This window comes from Jaculus jaculus, chromosome 4, assembly GCF_020740685.1.
Source record: "Jaculus jaculus isolate mJacJac1 chromosome 4, mJacJac1.mat.Y.cur, whole genome shotgun sequence".
Lineage (NCBI taxonomy): Eukaryota > Metazoa > Chordata > Mammalia > Rodentia > Dipodidae > Jaculus > Jaculus jaculus.
In genome coordinates this window covers 108,951,812-108,965,397 of record NC_059105.1, presented here as the reverse complement: position 1 = coordinate 108,965,397, position 13,586 = coordinate 108,951,812, and the positions used below count along the sequence as shown (strand labels likewise).

Genomic DNA, 13,586 nt, shown 5'->3' with positions numbered 1-13,586 from the left:
CCTGCTGAAACTGTGAGCTTTCTGATGTGAGTTCTCATCATTTTTGTATGTTTGTGTATCATTTGGCATTCTTGTTACCTATCACTGCATAAGTACATAAACATCATGGTATCAAACAACCTTACTTGTCACTCTTCTCATAGATGGGGAAAGGTTAGCAATTTGGACAAGATACCAAGATGGTGACTGGTCTGTTATCTACAATGCTTGGAGATTGGCTGGAGGGAACTTGAGGGCTGAGCACTAGAACCATCTTGTGTGTGGGCTGAGACTGAGATGTTCGCAAGACTGAGACTGTGGGTTTGGCACTGCTCCATGAGCTTCCCATGTGTTTGGGCTCCCGGTTCTTGGGGTGGTATCTACTGAGAGGGAACACTGGAAACTGGGTACCTTTCACCACCTGGCCTTGGAATATCACATGTTCACTCTTCTGCTATTTTCTTTATTATTATTATTGATGCATTTTACTGTTTGAACAAATTGTGTGTTGGCCCCATTTCCGTCATTTTCTTCTGCTATTTTCTGTTGGCAAATCCATCAAAATCACTGAGGAGGGTCAAAGACCTCACCGCTTGTTGTAGAAGCATGCCCTATGACATTGTTAGTGTTCTTAGTTTCCAGCCTGCACTTGCAAGCTTTCTTCTTGCTGAAACAAGTGGATTTCCCTTGACATGGGAGAGTAAGTGGCTCAAATTCCCTGTGATACATCGGGCACTTTGTGGTTAATAATCTGCGGTTCACTCTAATCATCTGTAGTCTCTATCACAGTAAATGAGCTGGAACCACAGACATATTTACTGCCTTAATTTAGTTGCCAGCATTAGGTTTAAAGTATTTTCTCTCCATTTAGACTGAATTTCTTTTATCTGAGCTTATCTTTGATGTCAATAGGTTTAGCACTCAACAGCTGGAAGCTCAGATATTATACGTCTTCCTTCCTATTAATCTTTTGTAAGTTGATCTTTATAGCCATTGAGCCCATTTATCATGGCAAGCCACCCTTCCACATTCATATGGTCTTCTATTTAGCTAACCAGACTCTATTTCTTCATCAAGTCTAAAGTTCTTTGTCATCTTAATAGTTTTAGAGTCTTGTATTAGAACTGGCTGAGGTCAGATTGTCCACAGAGAACACAAGATGCTAATAATGTCCTTCATTATGTTTCTTCTTAACCCATTCTGGGGACTTTTTGGTAAACTATTCCCAATAAGAATCAGGAGATATTCTGTAAGGATACTTACAGTTTGGGAGTGTTCCACTGAATAAAACCACATATCATTGTTTACCTCATTCTATAAAAGCCCAAGACAACATCACTCATGTACCTGCTCCTAAATTCATCGGGACAAAGCCAATAAAAGGTTTTTAAAAGTAAATGCAAGGCTGGAGAAAGGCTCAGCAGTTAAAGGTATTTGCTTGCAAATCCTGATGGCCTGGGTTCTGTTTCCCAGGACCCATGTAAAGCCAGATGCACATAGTGGCACATGTGTCTGGAGTTTATTTGCAGTGGCTAGAAGTCCTAATGTGTCAAAGCTCTCTCTCTTGCCTCCTTCTCTCTCTGTCTTTCAAATAAATAAAATATTTTAAGCAAAAGTAAATGCAATATGCATTATGAGATAGGGAGGGAAAAAGAGTATTAGAAGCTGGGAGAGAAAAGTGGGTTAGGGAGAGGGCAATGAGATGGTAGAGAAGAGGAAGGATAGGTGTTTTGGTTCAGATCAAAAATGGTCCCCAGAGGTCCATATATTAAAGACTTTGTGCTCAGTTCACAATAATGTTGGAACCTGTAAGAAACAGGGCCTAGTCAGAGGAGGTTGGGTTACTGGAGGTTGGGGACATGCCTATGAATGGTATGTTGGGATCCCTGACCCTTTCCCTCTCTCTCCTTGCTTCCTGGCCACATGAAGGGAACAGCTTTGCCCCACCACATGCTCTCTATCATGATGTTCTCCCTCACCACAGCCTCAAAACAACAGAACCCAAGAGAACAACATGCACTGACACCTAAGAAATATTCCTTGAAACTGCCATCCTGAGGTGTGTTGCCAGAGTGATGGAACGACGACAATAAAGTTCTCTTTGTCAAAAGGTCAGAGAGGTCCCAAGCCACACCAGGGAAGGAAACCATGTTTCTCATTACAGATTAAGAGTCGGGACTTGGGGGTGTTATTGTCAAGGCACAGAATGTCCCAGCTCTGTGGAACACATTATGCCTCTGCCTCACTAGACTCTGCCCCAGGAAAGGTCCAGCAAGTGAACTGGTTCCAGTCACTGGAACCAGCTGCTGGGTCAACTAAAGATGTGAAAATTGTGGCTTGAGGGAAATCCTTCTAAGAGGATGGCCTTTTTGTTTTACATTGCCTATGGCTGGGCAATGATAAAAATGTCATCAGGAACCCAGAGGCTGTTGACAGGCTGCAGCTCAATCTATGCAGTCTGGATGGGCTGACAGCTGTCTTCACAAACACAGGGTTGGCCCAGCTCTCAGGTGGGGACTGCTTATACACAGATAACTCTTGGGAGGCAGGGACAGGCATGTTTTTCTGGGTAAGTACATAGAAAGTGAACACTTCCCCTCAGGCCTCAAAGATTGTGCCCTGGAGATCCATCAGTAAGGACAGCCCCAGTACTGATCAGTCAGCATCTTGCCAGCTAGATGCTGCAGAGAGAGAGGAGCCATTTTTAAAATGTCTTATGTATTCAGTGTCTACTTCAACAGGAAGTGGGTCTGGGCCTTATCTCCGATCACGATGAAAGTAAGGCTGTCAACTGCTGGGAACAATGATATCTCTGAGCTTTAAGTACTGTGTTTTTCCGATTTGAGGGGCACGAGAAGTATGAATGCTCTGAGCACCTTTTCAGCTGTTTAGAGTCAGGTACAGCACATGCAGGAATGCCTCCCGGCAGCCCCAATAGACAGAATTTGTATACAACCCCTATTTCTTCCCACTGAGGAAATTAGGACACAGAGTTGCCAAGTCATCCACCCAAGGGCACACAGCTAGCAAGACAAGGAGGATTAAAAACCAGACAATCTGAGTCCAGAACCTACATCCTGACCCCTCTGTTCAACTGCCTGTCAATAGTGCTTCCAAAGTCACTCAGCAAAAGGACCCCCCTGAGGGGAGTTCAGATCCATGGAGTGTCCAGGTGTCCTGAGTACAGGCCTGATCCTAGAAAGCGGCAGTTCTGAGTGACAGCTGAGAAGCATTCCATGCTGTACCTGTGCAGCACCGAAGTGCAGGCGAAAGCAAAGGGCAGGTGAAAGTGGAAGAGCAGGCAAAGGTGGAAGTATAGGCGAAGGCTTACTAGCGTTAATCTCTTGCTATGCTAGGACTCCAGGACTAGAAAGAAACTACTGGGGAAGCCTGGCCTCACCCATAGCACTTCAAGGACTTGCAAGGAACATCTCAACCACCTCTGTGGCTGTTAACCTGCACTTGGACTTGTACATCTGGTGAAAATGGAATTGGAGCCCTTGGAATTTCAGTGAAAATTCTGCTGTGCATTTTTCTGGCAGGACAGGCATCAAGCAGAGTTGTAAAGGGTCTGGGCTCATCCGCAGGTGTTGGCTATTGGTAAATCCATGTATAGCTCATGGTTCATCAGGGTCTTTCTACTACCTACCCAAGGCAAACTTCGGGTCCCAGCCCAAGCCACTCAGTACAGGTGAACCTCTCAGCACAGATCTAGGGTATAACGTAACGTTTACCATAAACATAATAATGGGTGATGTGAAGACATTAATTTTGGAAAGCAGGAAAATGACAGGGAGATTATTTTTTCCTAATCTTTAGCCTCTGTAATGGAGATGGTGTCAAGAGGATGGACAATGTGGGCCATCCCTGGAGGCTGGAGATGTGCACTTGTGCTTCGTTACTCTATTCTCGTACGTTTGGGCTTAAAAAATCCACAATAAAAAGTTTTAAAAATAGAAATGAATCAAAACCACTCATCATACCAGCATGCAAATAACAGAGCCAAGCCAAAGTGTGACTTCTCCCAGGAAGAGAAGCTGCAGGACTCCAGCAAGCTCATGCCCGCCCTCCAATCCCTGGCGGTCCCCTGGGCGCTAGGGCCAGACCTGGAACAGGTACCACACGAGGTGGCTCCTAAAGGGCTGGCGCCCCGCTGTAGCCCCTCCGCTCTTTCTCCCGGGCCTGCGCCTTCGGGCTAAACTTATCCTTCCAGGTCTGTGCGCTGGTGGGGCGGCTGGCCGGTGTGGAGCAGCGGTGCGCGGGCTCCGAGGGCAGGGGGGCGAAGGCCGCGGGGAGGCGGGCAGCTGCGGCAAGGAGTCTAGCATGTTCCTCGGGCTGCGGGCGGACGCGGGGGTGGGTGGAGACGATCACGATTGAGGAGGAGCACACGGGCGCTCACACCTCCCTTCCTCCTTCTCTTCCTCTTCCTCCCACCCCGCCCCGGGGGGCGGTCCCCTGGTCCCCGGGGGAGGTCTGCGCCCGGAGGGTGGCGGGGGAGCAGGACTTGGCTTTGGGCCGCCGCAGCGGGTGGTGGGCGCCGCGGCCCCTCCCCCGCCCTCCCTCGCCGCCGCCGCCTCCTCTCCGTCCCGGGCAGCCGCGGCTCGGGGAGCAGCCGGCGGCGCCGCGGCCGCGCAGCCTTTGTCTCGGGCGCGCCGGGCCCAGCGCAGGCGTAAGTGACTGGTGTCGGGGCCGCGGGGGGCGTCGGGCCGGGAAGGCTCGGCGGGGCGGGGCGGGGCGGGGCGGGCCGGGGTCGCGGACGCCGCCTGCGGGGAGGCCGGGCCGGCGGAGCCTCGGCCGCGGAGCTCGGTCGGCGCCGGGCGCGGGGCGCGGGGCGCGGGGCGCGGGGCGGGCCGGGGGCGGCGTGCGGGGCGCCGCAGCCTCGCGCCCGCCGACTGCGGCTTGGGTGCAAATCCTGTTTCTCTGGGCAGAGGCTCGGCGGGGACCGCGAAGGCTGAGGACGGGCAGTCATGGAAAAACGGGAGAGGAGCCGGCCGAGCGCCACCATCACCACCACCACCATCACCATCCTCACTGACCGTCGCCCATCCCTCCCCACCCCCACCTCACCCCACCCACCCCCATCTCATCTCCCCGCGCAGCGCCAACTTTGTCAGACGGTTTCCTTTGCGTCGGGTCTCCCTTGCACAGAACGGGAGCGCGCGTGGGGCGTGGGGGCGCCTGCTCTGGGACGCGCACCCTCCAGGCCTCCTAGCTGCCTCGCTTTGACGCTCAGGAAAAGGGGCGTAGGTCCCCCAGAGGGGGCTGGGTGATTCCCAGTCTGCTTAATCCTTAATCCTGGCGGTAGAAGGGACCGAGAGACGTAATAATGAAAGTGACAACTACGTAATGTCATCATCGTTTTAGAGATTGTTGGAGTTCAAAAACTTTACCTATCGAATTTGAGGTGTCAAAATACTGGTGGCAATTGAAACGTTAAACTTGTGAAACTTGGACTAAATTATTTCAGAATACAAGTAAAGCAGTTATCCTCCGTAGGAAAATCCCCGGGAGAGGGGAGCAGGGCGTCTTTCCCTGGAAGTGTGGGAAGTGCCCCTTTAGTGCCACGTGTCTGCGGGAAGCTCATTACTGTGGATGTGTACTGTGACCTCCCCCCGCCCCCGTGTTTTCACCCTACCTGAAGAATGGTTTAATCATTGGGTTTCAAAACTGCCTTTGACTGTCCAAGGGCCCCTGACCAGTGGGAACAAGCACAGGCCCTCGAATGGCGCCCTACCTCCTTTTGAAAAGTAAAACAGAAATAGGATCCTAAATCTACTCCTTTCTCCTATTGGCTAGTAACAGAACCCTGAGCTACAGTTTTATGGTCCGGCCTATGAAAGACAACCGAAGAATCAAGTTAACTCACAGGCTTGGAAATATTCTTCCTCAAAAGCCACTGTTGAATGGCTCCATATGGGCAGGGCTGTGAAGGCATGCCCCACGACATGGGTCACCCCATTTCTACAGTGCAAGACAGTATTCGCAATTATGTGGCCCCAGCTTAACAGCGGTTGTCACATCACAGCTGAACGCAGCCCAAATGTTGGAGTATAATCACACACCACTCATGCAAACTTCCTCAATTTATGAAATGGGGTTTCAAAATAGTGTATGTAATTTTGTGGAGAATGACTCTGGAATATTTCCCTAAAAATATTTGGGGCTCAAATTTAAGTAAGACACCATCAATCACACAATTTTTTCAAGCAAATTACTGTGCTTTAAATTCTGGATCATTGGGAAATAAGTAGCATCTTAAGGAAATCTTATTCCTTGTTTGTGCCCTAGTCCCTTCTGTTGCTGTAATGAATGTCTTAGGGTACTTTGTAAGCAGTTGATCCTGGTTGTGGAAAGTACAAGATGAAGGTGCCTCCTAGTTCACGTCTGGTGAGGGTTTGCTTTCTGCTTCATAGATGGCAGCTTTCATGTGTCCATGTGACACAGGGGCAAGGAAGCTCTCTCTAGCCTCTGCTATAAGGACATTAACCCTTTACCAAAGGTATACTCTCTGTCCATTAACCCCTGCCTACACCCCTTAACAGAGTTGCATTGGGGAAAAGGGCTCAGCAGGACTTTAGGGAAAACACAAATGTTCAGCTCCCAGCAGGTGGTCACTGAATTCTATAGTGACTTCTTGTATCCATGAGTTTTTATATCCACATGTGCAATGTACTATAAAAACCACTCATTGGTTTTGTTTCATGGTTTTGGTAGTATGGGAATTGACCCCAGAACCTCCTTTATGCTCAACCCATACTCTCCCACTGAACTGTATCCCAGGTTGCCATTTGTTTGTGGAGGCATTACTTACATACATAATATGCACAATGCCTTCTACACAGCTTGATGAATTTTTCACTTGTCTGTGTGTGGTAGTCAGCGAACCTGAATCTGTCTGCTACAGTATGCCTTCCCCCTTGTGCCCCTATCCAGTCAGCATGCTCTCAGCCACTACTTGACTTTTACCAAAACAAAATATATATATGTATATATATAGAATAATTTCTGAATAATAATATAAAATTTTACCCCATTAAGTCCAGGTGGCCGAATCCTTCAGCATTTACGATGAAGTGTGTTCCTGGGCCCAGTGAAGTATGCACATGAGCCTTGCCAAAAAGAGGCACATGGACCAATAATGATGCATGAGGGCAGTGCTCCACCCTACTCTGAGGTTTACAGAACCACTGCGGCAACAGATCTAACAACTTTGTTTGGAAGGCAAACTACAAAGTTTCCCGAAGGCTGTGCATTTTTCCATAGAAAACTGAAAAATGAGCAGTTAAGCAGCTGCAACAGTGAGAGCAGGAAAAGGAGTGGAGCCTCCTGTAGAGGAGCATCTAGAGTCACTGGCTCAGGAAAGGCGTGGAGGGGCCAATGAGCCAGTCAGTTGCGTGGGGCTGCGGGTGAAGAGACAGCTGGTGCAACTGCAGCCAGCAGTGCGGAGATCCAAGGCACCCTGCTTTGTGGAGAGTGGGCTCTACTCAGGAAGAGAGGCATACTTTAATGGTGGGCAGGATGCTATCTGAGGGACTGACTGGGTGCAGTATGGTGCCCGCATTATAGGAGGCACAAAGGGGAGGCTGTATGGGCATCCAGATGAGAGATCAGTGACTACCTGCACAGTGGCCATGGCTTTGAAATTTAGAAGGCAAAATGAACATAACCTACAGGAGGATTCATGGGTAACCCTTGGCATCCTTAGGGTCTTATGAGTGGATGGATGAAGTATCACTGGAAACATAAAAATTAATTTAGCTTTGATGATATTTTTAATTCAATTTTTTTTCTTTCAATTGACACCAGCAATTGCATGCATGGGGAGGACTGTGAGATAATTCAATACATGCATACAAAGTATAATGATCAAATAAGGGTAATTAATTATTATTTCTGTGTCCTTGACATGTGTAGTTTCTTTGTGTTTGGAGCCTTTATAAATATCTAATAAGTTGCTGTAAATTGTAGTCACCCTACAGTGCTGTACAATACTAGGACATATCCCTCCCATTGAAATATACTTTGGAGCCCCATGTCCAGCCTCCCTTGCCCATACATCCTCCACCACCCCCTGCTTCTTTGAGATGAGCTCTCACAGATCAATCTGGAACTCACTGTGTAGAGCAGGCTGACCTTGAGCTCAAGGCAATCTCCTGCTATACCCTCCCAAGTACTGGAATTACAGAGAAGCACCACCATGCCTGACTTTGTTACATCCCTTTCTGGATGCATGTGGAGTTAGCATGTGGAACATTTGGTGAGAAATAGCTATTGGGGAAATCTCTGAAACACAAATTAATTGAGTTCATTTTATGCCAGGCATGCTCTGTCACTTGACGTACAACCATGAGCCTGAACCCTGAAGAAGTTCCCAATTGGGAGCTCCAACCTGTGGAGCCACCAGATCTAAGTGACAAGTGAAGGCTTCTGAGAAGGGATGGCTCAGTGAAAGAGTCCAACAGTAGCTTTGAGACCTGAGGAATTCTAAGCAACAGGAAAGGAACAGAGAAGGGATAGATGGAAAGCCAGGGAGGCTTCAGAGGTCTAGGGAATGATCCCAGCAACTCCCCCCGCCCCCCACACACACCCTGCACTCCATTTTGCATACAAGTAGCAGAGAAGTGGGATGGGGCTAGAGATGTTCTATAGTGGTGTATGTCAAAGTGGAGTCAGCAGACCAAAAGCAGTGATACCACCTAATAGAAAGACAGATTCCTGAACCTCTACTATAGACGACTGGAACTAAAACCCTGAAGGTGGTGTGGGGTTTTTGTTTGTTTGTTTTGTTTTGTTTGCTTTTGCTTTGCCATGCTTGGGGTTGAAGTCAAGAACTCATAAACCCTTTTACTACATCCTCAGCCTGTAACCTCTGTCTTTTTTTTTGAGGTACGGTCTCACTCTAACTCAGGCTCACCTGGAATTCATGATATAGTCTTAGGGTGGCCTCAAATTCACAATGATCCTCCTACCTCTGCCTCCTGAGTGCTGGCATTAATGGTGTGCACCACATGCCTGGCTCATAACCTGTGTCTTAATAAGCACTTTTGTTGCACACTGAAATTCAGAACCACAGCTCCATTGTGTTAACTGAGAAATAAGTCACTGGTGATTGCAAAACTTAATGGAAGTATTGTCTTAGGAGTTACAACCTATTTGGGAAATTAAATTTGTAAAAAACATAACTGTTATTATTTAGAAATTTCAAACATTTCACTTTCTTTTGCATGTTTGAGTTTTTCCTTCTCTCTCAGAGAGAGAGAGAGAGAGAATTGGCGCTCCAGGGCCTCAGCCACTGAAGTTGAACTCCAGCCACTTGTGCCACATATTGGGTATGTGCTACCTTGTGCTTGCCTCACTTTTGTGCATCTGGCTAATGTGGGATCTGGCGAGTAGAACACGGGTCCTTAGGCTTCAAAGGCAAGTGCCTTAACTGCTAAGCCATCTCTCGAGCCCTGTCTTTTCTTTTTCTTTTCCTTTTTTTAGTTAAACTAGTTAAAAATTGATTTGTATTTCGTTTGCTCTAATTTTGAAGTTTTTGTTTGTTTGTTTTTGTTCTTGCTATAGGATCTCACTGTACCCAGGCTGACCTGGAATTCACTATGTAGTTTCAGAGTGGCCTCCTACCTCTGCCTCCCAAGTGCTGGGATTAAAGGCATGCACCACAACACCTGGCTTGAAGATTTTATCTACTTTGAAGCCCATCACTTTACAGAGACTCACTATCCTAGTGCCCCTGCCTCACTGGCTGCTTCACTGCCCTCAACTCTGAAACTGAAGATTGAAATTCCCAAACAGAGAACAATCGTGACAAGTGAACTATGAATGGCAGCCTGAGGAAACACCTAGAGGTTTAAATTAGCTCTTCTAAAAAGTTTCAAGACTATTCAGACAAATTTCTAATTATATGACCTTGTTACACATGAGGCGTAATGGGAAGTGTGTCCTTTTCATCTCAAGTGATCCAATGACATCACCACAATTATTGTACTTCTAATGTACTTATGAAGGAAAAGACTCATTAAGTAGGTCTTTTCTGATCCTGTTGTTGTCAAACTCTTAAGACTCTTATTTCAGTCGACAGGAAGAACTAGTGCTTATAGATTTGTTTTGCAATCACCAGAGAAAAATCAATGATGAATGAGGAAGGATTGACAGAAAGATTACTCTTATTTCTATCCCTGTTCAAAAGTAAACCTTTACCTTGCTGTTGTAGAATAAAATCTAGTAGGAAGGTCTAGCACTTGAATGGTAATGAGCGCAGAGAAGGTTCTCTGACATTGAATGGATGGATGGACAGGAGGATTGCTAGGTGAATGGGTGGATGGATAGATGAATTAATGGATAAGTTATTAATGAATGGATAAGTGGATGGATAAATTGATAGTATGGATATATATATGGAAGGGTAGATAAAAGGATATGTAGGTCTGGGGAAGCAGCTCAGTGGCAAAGTGTTCGCCTAGTTTTCATTAGATCCTGAGTTCAATCCTCAGTGACACACACACATACATACACCCCAAAATAAGGAAAATGAAAGTGCTCGAGAGATGGCTTAGCAGTTAAGGCACTTGCCTGCAAAGCCAAAGGACCCAGGTTTGATTCCCCAGGACCCATATAAGCCAGATATACAAGGTGGCACATATGTCTGAAGTTTATTTATAGTGGCTAGAGGCCCTTTCATGTCCTCTCTCTCTCTCTCTCTCTCTCTCTCTCTCTCTCTCTCTCTCTCTCTCTCTCTCAAATAAATAAATAAATAAAATATGAACGGAGGGATGGATGGGTGATTAGATAAATGGATTGATGAGCAGCTAGGTGGATGGATAAATGATTGAGGGGTGAATGGATGGATAGGTAAGTGAATGAGTACAAAGATTATGGATGGATAGATGTACAAATGTAGACACATGTATGGAAAGGTAGACAAAAACAATAGATGGGTAAGTGGATAGATAGACAAATGAATTTAAAAGTTATACTTACACAAAACACAATTTTTTAGAATAGTATTTTCCTTACTCAGGTTATAGTACACTTAGATGAGTTGAGCTGAGCTGGAGATCTGAAGGCTTTGGGGATACTGACCCTCATTTCTGCTGTGCTCCTTATAAATCCTATAAAAAAGGATGCTGTCACCTCCCCAACCTGCTACCAGGCTTGTGGTCAGGACCAAGTTGTATACTAACTATGACTGTGTTAAAATGGGTGCTTTTCAATCTGTTGTGGCTGCACACTTGCTCTGTGATGTGAACATCCCAGGCATTCTGTGTACAAACAAGACATTGGCAGGTCTCCTGAGGAAAAGAGAACTCCTGTCTGCATAGTGATCTTTGGCTTCATATAGTGTTCTCCACACATGCTATGTGGGTTAATACAGTGTTCCTCCACACATTCTGTGTGAGCTAGATGCATACTACTAGCCTGTCAGACATGAATTATTCATTACAACAATATAAAAACATATGCAGAGCTCACTTAAATTTGGTACAAGGGAAAATATTAAATTATAATGAAAGTGATATTCAGCTACCTGTGGTCAACATTGCAAAGGTAGCAGAAATGTGAATGAGTATGTTTTGGGAAATTCAACGTAATGTATCCAAGACTGAGGTGCATAAAAGTAAACTGAAGTTCCTCATTATTGAAAATATGTCCCAAGTTATTTTGTTTTTAGTCCAAGGATAAACCAATGGCTCACTAGCCACTAGTTCTACTGACTTTCTGCTGGTGCTGCCAATCCTTTCAGATAGGCCAGCTTGTCTCTTCATTGTGTTTAGTGCTGTCACAAATGTTCTCTGTTCACAGTTCAGTTAAGCAGGTAATGTTGCTGCTACTTTCATAGGTGAGGAGGGCGGAGGATTCTTTGTTTAGTCCTGTTGTGGTTTGGATGTGCCTTTCCCATCAGGCTCATGTGTTAGAAGCTTGGCACCCAGTGTGTATACGTTGAGAAGAGATGAGACCTTGAAGGATGGATCCTAATAGAAGATTTCAAGATAAGCTCATCCCTGCTATCTGTCTTCTTGTCTTGCCATGAGACCTCTCTCTCCCTTCCCTTCTCTCTCTCCCCCATTTTCATATGTGCTCCTACTTTTATGGTGACATATTTCACAGATCCCTACCAGAACCAACCACATGCAGGCCCCATGCCCTTGAATCTCCAGAACTGTGAGGTAAATAAGCTTCTTTTCTTTACAAAGTTCCTAGAAGTCTCAACTATTTTATTACAGTAGCAGAAATTGTGCATGTGCCACCTTATGCATCTGGCTTACATGAGTCCTGGAGAATCAAACCCAGGTCCTTTGGCTTTGCAGGCAAGTGCCTTAACCACTAAGCAATCCCTCTAGACCCTGCTGCTGTTTTCTACCTGCTTTAGCAGAGGTGATATCCAGACTGTGCTCATGCCATGCTTTCCCCTGTCATCATGAAGATTCCCTTTAAGACTGTAAGCTAAAATAAAACCTTTCCTCCCATCAGCTACTTTTGGTTGGGTGTTTTGTCCCAGCAACTCAAAGGTAATTACTGCAACCATGAATACACTGGCTTATGTCCTCAGGTAATCTTGCGTGGTGTCATTCCAAAGAGTGTTTCTTCTGCCTGAGTTTCTGGAATACAAAACCACAAAGGTTCTCATTAGTATGAGAAAGTTATATCTACATATGATGCTCTCAATATAATTACAGGAGTAAAATCTATCTTAAAATTAAAGTTGATCAAATTAAATAGGTTTATGAATAGTAAATTAAACCAAATTATTATTGTGTAATTGCTAATTTTTCCTGCTACAATATAGGAATAAAATGGGTACAATGAACAATGTTTCCTAAGTTGGAAAAGTAGTTCAGTGGCAAAGCACTTGTACAATTTGCTTGAGTCTTGGGTTTAATCCCAGCACTAAAAAAAAAAAAAAAAAAATTAAAGCTTTGGCTGATGATACTCAAATGCAATGACATGTAATGAAAAGTCCTACAACATCTTAAGCTCACAAACAATTGTTCTCTACCTCAGTGATGTTTGCATAGCACAGCCAACTTAATATGTGAAAAGCTTTCTAGGATATTTCATTTTCTCCAGCTTCCCAAAGACAGCATGGGGAGTTGGAAAGAACACTGGGAAAGAGTTAGAAACCTAGGTGCTGGTTTTGCCTGTGTGCCTGGTATCTGCATGTCCCTTAGCTCTTCTGGGTCTTAGTTCCTCTGTGGTAGCAAGGTGACATGTAAGAAACACACAGTTGAGGGTTGCCTCAGCCCTTCAATGTTGACTCCAGGCTCAATTCCTTCATATGTTTTCCTTTCTCTTACATTTTGCATTCAGCATCCATTAAGTATGTGCTGTTACCTTAATTATGCAATCACTGAGCACCACTTGATGGAGACCAGAGTAATTACTATTGATGTTAAACTGGTTCATTATTTCAGAGGGAAGGAGGAAGAAAGTTCTATGCACGAAGCTCTAATTACAATAATATGTACCTTAGATTACAGATCTCTTTTTGTCCTATTTTATTGATGTTCATAGTCCAAGAAAGCCAAACTAAGGTTTGTCTTTTCATGTTTCCAGTATCCATATTCCACACATCTAACAAGAGCCCAATGCTCCTGAATGAAAACAAT

General features: G+C 45.5%; 1 protein-coding gene across 2 annotated transcripts in view; it reads left to right on the top strand.

Moving 5' to 3' along the window:
• The first annotated feature begins 4,086 nt into the window (after nucleotides 1–4,086).
• Nucleotides 4,087–13,586, top strand: part of Gpr45 (G protein-coupled receptor 45) — an 88,498-nt gene continuing 78,998 nt past the window's right edge. Inside the window, exon 1 of one of the 2 annotated variants that reach the window (XM_045146826.1) lies at nucleotides 4,087–4,192. The gene's annotated coding sequence lies outside the window, so the exon portion shown is untranslated. Of the gene's footprint in view, nucleotides 4,193–4,587; nucleotides 4,649–13,586 lie in introns of those variants that run through there. The other variant, XM_045146824.1, reaches the window with a different exon arrangement.